We start from the raw sequence: 7,933 nt of genomic DNA, 5'->3' as shown, positions 1-7,933 counted from the left end.
AAAATTTTGAAATAAACATGACTGTGTTTAATAATGAAAGTATAATGAAATAATGAGAGTTTAAAACACAAAGAAATTATAAAGCAGTCTTGCTCTATATATTAAAAAACACCATTTTATAATTGTAAAGAAATGCTTAATTATAAATTGAATTTGCTAAGTAGAATAGAATATAAATGTCATACATAAATAAAGATAAAGATAATTTCTACTTATTATTAAAATAGTAAAACTATTTCTACTCGTATTATTATTTTATATAAATTCAAATCCTTTTTTTTAATATATGTATAGTTTTATCTGTTGTTTTCATATTTAAAACTAAAGTAAACAAATAGTTAAAAGTGGGAACGTGCCCAGTCTGCTTTTAAATAGAAGCAATATTAAAAAACAGGCATTATAGTTAGTATATTTGGTACCTCTCGTTTCTTTACGATCTCTCATATTTTCACGCACTTTTTCTGTGAACACAATGTGCGTAAATAAGCGAGAGGTTACTGTAAGTATTAATGATTTACCTTATCTTACACTACACTTTCTGCAAAATGTTTTATATAACAAAAAAAACTATTACTCTTAAGTAAAATGTTTCTGACCTTCACAAGTAAATGGTTGGTCATTTAAGGACGGTAGAAGTTTCCCCCTAGAACAAGTTCTAGTAGGTACATTAAAGCTAATATACCCGTCATTACATTTGTATTCAATAACGTCACCATGACGTAATATTGCTGTTGAACTTCCACTGTCTTCTCTTAAGTTGCTTGACGCGTTTTCTATTTGTTCAACTTCACATTCTAAAAAATATTGTTTTTTTATCAATCAGACTTAATAATTATTTTAAAAACAATTAAACCAAGAAAGAACTTCAGAAGTTTTCATAGTTTTAGTTTAAATAAAAACTCTTTGTTTGATTGAAGATAGTACTTTTTGCAACTATAATCATTAAAAACATTTTTTAGCTCGTCATAACCTATTATACAATTACGCAACAATGAAAACGTTTTTTACTGAAGTTAATTTACAATGTTAATTTTTGATTTACATAACACCATAACATTTTACATTTATTTTAATTAAAACTAGTTATTGTTCCAGTTCTACCATGCGCTTCACACAAACTAACTTGATAGCTCGTCAATCATCTCAGATTGTTTTTGCGTCACTTCGTAAAGATGTTCGATTTTTAAAGAATTGCTATGAATAGCTCGAAACTTTGTTTCTACAAATGAAAATTGCCGACTGAGCGTTGTTCCCAGCGTTTTTATATTTCTTGCGTTTTTAGAAATATCTCTTTTGTTACTTTCTCCCAGCTGTCCCGGACTTCCGACATCTCCTTTTTCGCCTTTCTGACCCTTCCTTCCTCTTCGGGGGGCAGGATAGGGAACATCCGGTTCCGGGCCCGCTTGTTCCTGATCACAGACAATTCTGCACTGGCTGAGATTACTTTGCTGACTCAGCACAAAACTGAGGCAGTTAACAAGCAGCAAGGCTAACACTGTCGTTGAAAATTTTGTCATTTTTGTTTTGGTTACAAAAAAGTTTATCGCGCCAGCTTATATACATTTTTTTTTTTGACAAGGTCGAGCAAACAGTTGCGAAATATCCGGATTTATTTGCTCGTTGATTGCGGAAACAGGATTGCAGCAAATTTGATTGCTAGAATTTTGAAGTAATTTGCAACTTTATTGGCAAACAAACATTTACATAAAGACTGACATATATAGTGTACTTTTATTGTTTAAAGTAAACAACAGTACTTTTTATTGGTTATGTTTCGTGATTTTCCCACGCTATGTAACTTTTACTGTTGAGACTTCAACCTTGTGTGTGAGTGTTTTTCAAATGGTGTGTCACGAAGGGGTTTTTTATTTTGTTAACTTTTTTTTTTTGTTTATAAAATATTCAGTAATAAAAGGTTTTTCTTTTCGCTTATTAAAAGTTTAATATCAAAGTTTGTTTATCATTGCAAAGGGTAGAGCTCTTTATGATAAAAGTACTTAACTATTTTTGAACAATACTTACAATGCTATATATTTAATAAAAGTAATCTATATTTTTTGGTTGAAAAATAAGTAATAATATGTTTAACATTATAGGTAAAAGCCAATGTTGAGTTTTTTTTAATGAAAGTTAAAACTATGTTTTATTATTTTTAGATTTAGTAATTAATAATCTTTTTAAAGAAAAAAAAAATCTAAATTTAAATAAAATATTTTATTTTACAAAGCATTTTAAACTCATGTATATTTAGGCAAGTTTATAACGTGATTAACTTTATAGTTCTGAAATATAAAAATATAATAAAACCTTGACTTTATAGAGGTATAAATCTATTATAAAAAACTATACTTTTTCGTATTTAGTAGTATTTATATTAGTTACAGGTTGTTTATGTATATTTTCTAAATTACATACCACAATTGATGCTACTTTTACATCAGTTCAAAGAAGAAAATTTCAAAATTTTAAACGATAATAGTTAAACCAGGTTTACCTTTTATAATTGGTACAAAAACTTTTTTGGCCAGTAACTTTTTTTAGTAAAATTTAGTTATGAATCGTTTACTTTGTGTTTTAAAAACTGTATTTTACTTAAATATTGACGAAAATTACAAATTAATGCTTGCTTAACTTTTTGAAATTTAGTATATTTGACTTTGTTTAAGGTCATTATAAACATATGTATTTATATAAATAATTTTAAGTTATTTAACTACACTTAAACGAGAGTGTACGACTGTATTTAAATTGTTTTTTATCGAGTTGTAAATTTTTAAAATCATAAAATTTTTTGAAATGTTTTTAACTAAAAAGATTTGAAATAGTTTTTATTAGGCCTGTTTTGCTTTATGTTTGGACTTTAAATATGTAAGAGGTGAAACTTTATGACTTTCATAAAATGAAAAAGTTAAACAATTTTAAGTCCTAAAACGCTTAACTTTCAAAATCATCTTTTTTCTGCGTTCAGTGTTTTCGTTGTTGCGGAAAAATATTATCCATTTCAGCCTGTTGACAAACTAAAAGCTAGCATCGTATATTTTAGGTAAAAATGCAGAATGTCTTTCAGGCTTTAGTTAACTTAAGTGTTCTTAATGTCTGCATTTTGTTGATGTTGTTATCTAAGTATAAAGCAAAGTTCAAATCTTGGAGAGCAGTAATGTATTATTAATTTATGTCAAGAGTTAAAATCAGAGTATCACTCAATCAGTGATTTTGATAAAAATTTGAGTAAAAAAAACAATACATAAGTTTAATTTTGTTTTATAAATAAATTAGCAAATAAATATATAATAATAACAATAAATAATAATAATCTTGAAACTATGGTAGTATAACGCATACATTGTATGTCGAGAAAAAACTTATTGGTTAATTTTTTTTCACCTTTTAGTTGTAGTTCAGTTAAGTAGCCATATCATAAAAGCATAACACCTTTAATAGTTTCTAGACCAGGGTTTCCAAACTTTTTTCAAATGGCCCTCTTAAAAAATGTTTGAAAATGCTATGGCCTCCTTCAACGAAGTTGCTCAAAATACTACCATCAACAGCACCTAAGATTTTTTTTTGCTCTCCGTCAACAACTCCAGAATATCTAGTGTACGTTTCAAATTATGACCTCATGGCTTCTGTGGCTCCTTTACTGCTCATGGCTCCCAAGGGGGCTACTTGGTCGACTTTAAAAAACCCTGTGCTAGACGTTTTATTTTAGTTTAAATAAGTTTATCTAGATTTAAGTTTTGAAATTTATAAGTTTAATTAAAGATCGTTATATGTTTTGGAATATTGTAGTTGTTGCACTTACTTATGCATTGTTTAATAGTTTTCGCCCTTTCTTTAATTTAAATTAATTAATTAATTTAAATTTTTTTTTGTAAAGGTAAATAAAACAAATAGCTCTGCTATAAATATATATTATATTATTATTTATGATATATTTATATAACTTTTGTTTTGTGGTTTAAAAACGTTCGTCTATGTTTATTCAGTGTTACTTCGGTAGAAAAGTAATTATGTTCAACTTAAATTTATTAAAAATTTTTGAATTTCAATGCAGAAACAGATAAAAATTTGTTTACTCAAAAATGTCTGTTTTACCTCAAGTTAGCTTCTGAAAATATTTTTTTTACTTTTCTCTGATATTTGTTTATATTAAGCATATTCAAGTCACTTTTCATTCTCAGAAGTTAGACATAAGTCATTCTTGTAACTTTAATAACAATTACCAATATTTTAGAATTTTACTTGATAAAAAAACATTTTTTTTAATGATGGAATTTTGAAGTACAAAATCAAATCTTAAGTACCTTGTTATAATAGTTTAAAACTGATACAATAGACGAGTGTGTAAAACTTTTTTTAGTATTGCTGACTTAATAAGACTTCAAATTGTTTAACGAAATTTTCAGGATTTAATAATTCTATTTAAGTTGAATTGTATAACTCTGTAACTTTTAAAACTACTGAACACCTTACGATGTTTTTTTATCAAAATATGTTATCTATTTGTCGCTAGCTTCAAGAATTTTATTTGTCAGTTTAAAGTTCACACGTTTCTTAAAATAAAAGATTCAGTACAGTTTTTTTATTAAGTTAGTTTTTTTGATAACAGTAAGGTATCTAAATTTTTTATAGCAAGGTATAAATCATATTCCTCAATAGGCATTTTACAAGCTAAGCTTAAAAAAATCATATTTAAAAGTATATTTTCTTATGAATACAAATTTATAATACTACTTCTTATTTTTATGTAAGTAATGTAAACGCTGTTGTAGATGTTTGTTTTTTCTGTTTAGTTAAAAAGTAATAAAGCAAGATGTGATATTATATTTTAAATACATTGACTTACATCAAGCTATACTTCAAACCAAATACAGTAATCATCCTCTCGAGATTTTAAACACAGTAAAAAAGTGTGTACTCGAGACATTTCAGTTCAGGAAAATTAGTTCACAAACACAAAGTTTTTTAAACACTAAGTTCAAAAAAGTGCATTCATAATCAACAAGTATTCCGTTGCTTACTTAAGGCAAAAAAAACGACAATAATAATCTTAAACGAGACATTAAACTGCGTCCGTGATGTAAGACTTGCTAACTCAAAGGTTTTTCGTACACTAGGTCCTTAGTCTAAACTTTTAAATAGTTTATTTTATTGTCGTTCAATAAAGAGTCAATAAGGTAGTTAAACAACAAACTAAAACAAATGTTTTGAATCCGTTTTTTATCTGTTTGATTTATTTTGCTACTAATTTTTTTTTGCTACTAAATTTTGCTGCTAAATTTTGTTTAACTGATTGTTTTATTAAAAATTGTCCTGGAAATGACTTTAAACTGTATCCTGGTGTACGACTCAATAATCGAAAGATTTTTTTGTACACCAGGTCCTTGGACCAAATTTTGAGCACTTTTTTTTCGTTCAATGAACAAAATTAACAATACTAATATTTTTCATTTTGCTGACACAAATATACTTAAGCACTACTTTGGTACAAACTAATTTTAAGTTGAACGATAAATTTGTGCGCTAAAAATGTATGGTCTAAGACCTCTATAGACTCTAAGGACCTGTTCTACAAAAAAGAAAAGTTTCAAGTGTCGAGTTATTCACCACGAATACAGTTTATCATTTTGTCCAGAACTATTTTCAATAATAGTATATAAAACAAAAAAATTACAACTTGCTCTTTTAATTCACGCTTGTTTTAAACTACGTATATTTTGTGACAGTTTAAAATGTTGGTAATTTAATTAATCTTAATAAAATAAGCTGAAAATAATCTTTAAAAAGTACTTATAATGTCACTTTTTTATTTGTTATTGTAAAAAATAAGAATATTTAAAATTTTATTGTTTCACTTATTAAAACCTTTGTTAATATATTATATTCAGTTCCTAAAACAGAACTTATAAATAAAACATAGCTAACTTGTGAGAGATCTAGAAATAAAGAGTTCTGAACACTGAATAAACATTTAAATGTTTTAATTAAAAATTGCATATTCGAGAATCAGTTAAGTGATTTTTTTATCATGGGAATCTGGTTATTATGGAAAATTTTTTTTTTTGAATATACTTATTACAGAAAAAAACATATTTTTTTTTTATAAAGGCTACTCAAGTTAAAAAAGTTGAGACCAAAAAAGTCTCTCGTATTTCCTGACTTAGCAAAAATAAAATCTTTTTTTGTTGTTATTTTTAATTTTAACAATCAAAACTTTTCTGAATAAATAAGAAAACTCAAACTATTTCATCAATTTTCATCAGGGAAAATACAATTGAAACAATAAATTAAGATAAATCACATATTACATAAATATACTAATAGATTAATTAACTAAATTTAAGCGTAGTTAATATAAAGAAAAGTGAAAATTAAACTAACAACTATCAAAAATTACTTTTTTGCTTACTTTTTAATATATTTGAGAAAGTTGGATTAGGAATAAGGGTATAATTAAAAATAAAAACAAAACCTTTAAAAATTTTGCTGACTCAGTAAGTATGCAATCAGACTGACCTTTAGGTTTACTTTCCACTTAAAAGTGATATAATGTTATTGTTTAAAAGCACAATATTTTTTTGTCATAATATTTGTTATAAATTATTCCGTTTCTATTTAACTTAGTCTTAGACTATTTGCTTAGTCAATGAAGATACTAAGTAATTTAGTTATATATATAGAAAAAATAAACTCTGCTTTGTGTGCTGAAATTGATTTGTTTTAGTTTCAACTTTGATTTTAGCCAAATTTTTTATTCAAGCCTTATTGAAATGATTTCAACACAAAGCATGCTTCTATGACCCTCAACTGGCTTATGTTGTAAATTTAAATGTTGAAATGGGTGTAACAAGAAGTTTTTATACCAGATAATAGTTAAATAAAACCTTATTTGGTTTTCATGTGAAATAACTTTACTGTGTTACCAAATATTACTGTTATATAAACTTTAATTGTTTAAGAAAAACAACTTTTCTACCTTAAAAAAAAGAACTAAAAAAAGCAAATTTAAGAATTTATTAATTTTTTCTACTGGAAAAGACATTAAAATGTATCCATGGACTAGATAAGTGAAGATTATTTTGTACACCAAGTTCTTGAACCTATTTTTTTGAACTTTTTTTTGTGTGACAATTTCAATGACTGTTTCTTAATCACAAGCAAATAATTATCAATTTTTAAAAAATTATGTAACATTTATGGTAAAAAACCATTAAAAATCATATAGTTTGATATTTTTTGACTCATTTTTCAAAAACCTTTTTGTTTGAATTATACATGTGTGCAGAGTTGCCACTAAACCTGGGAGGAAAAACCTTGAATTTCACAATTTTGGCTGGAAAAACCTGGAATTTGAGAAATTTTGAACAAAGATCACTAAAAAACTTAAAATTTTAAACAACTTGTGCATGTGGAGTAGTGAAATTTTGATTTGACAAAAAATATATTGTATGACCAAATTTTGTCGTCATCTTTAAAATTTGTTTTACTTAAAAACGCATTTCAAAAAGATATTTTGAAAAAAAAGCTTAAAAATCCTAAAACTTTGTAGTAAATCACCAAAAAACCCTAAAAAAAATCTGAAATATTTAACAATTTTACATGTCAAGTAGTCAAATTTCTATTTGACTCAAAAAATCTATGATATAAACAAATTTTTTTTGTCATCATTAACAATTTTTTTGTTAAAAAAGAAATTTAAAGTAGCTTTCAACTATCTTTTCAATGTTTCTATACGATTAACACAGTTTCATACCTTAGACTTAACTTTAAACTAAAAATAGACCCAAAAACGTGTACTTTTAAAATTCTGGAGAAAATTTTGAAAACCTGGAGAAAATTTGCCAAAAATATTTTGCAACTCTGTTTAAAACAGCTTTTCATTATCTTTTTAATTTTTATACTGTAAACTTAATTTTAAACTGAATAAAGACTA

Source organism: Thalia democratica, chromosome 1 (genome assembly GCF_965202585.1).
Source record: "Thalia democratica chromosome 1, ktThaDemo2.hap1.1, whole genome shotgun sequence".
In the NCBI taxonomy this organism is placed as follows: domain Eukaryota; kingdom Metazoa; phylum Chordata; class Thaliacea; order Salpida; family Salpidae; genus Thalia; species Thalia democratica.
This window is presented reverse-complemented; position numbering follows the sequence as displayed.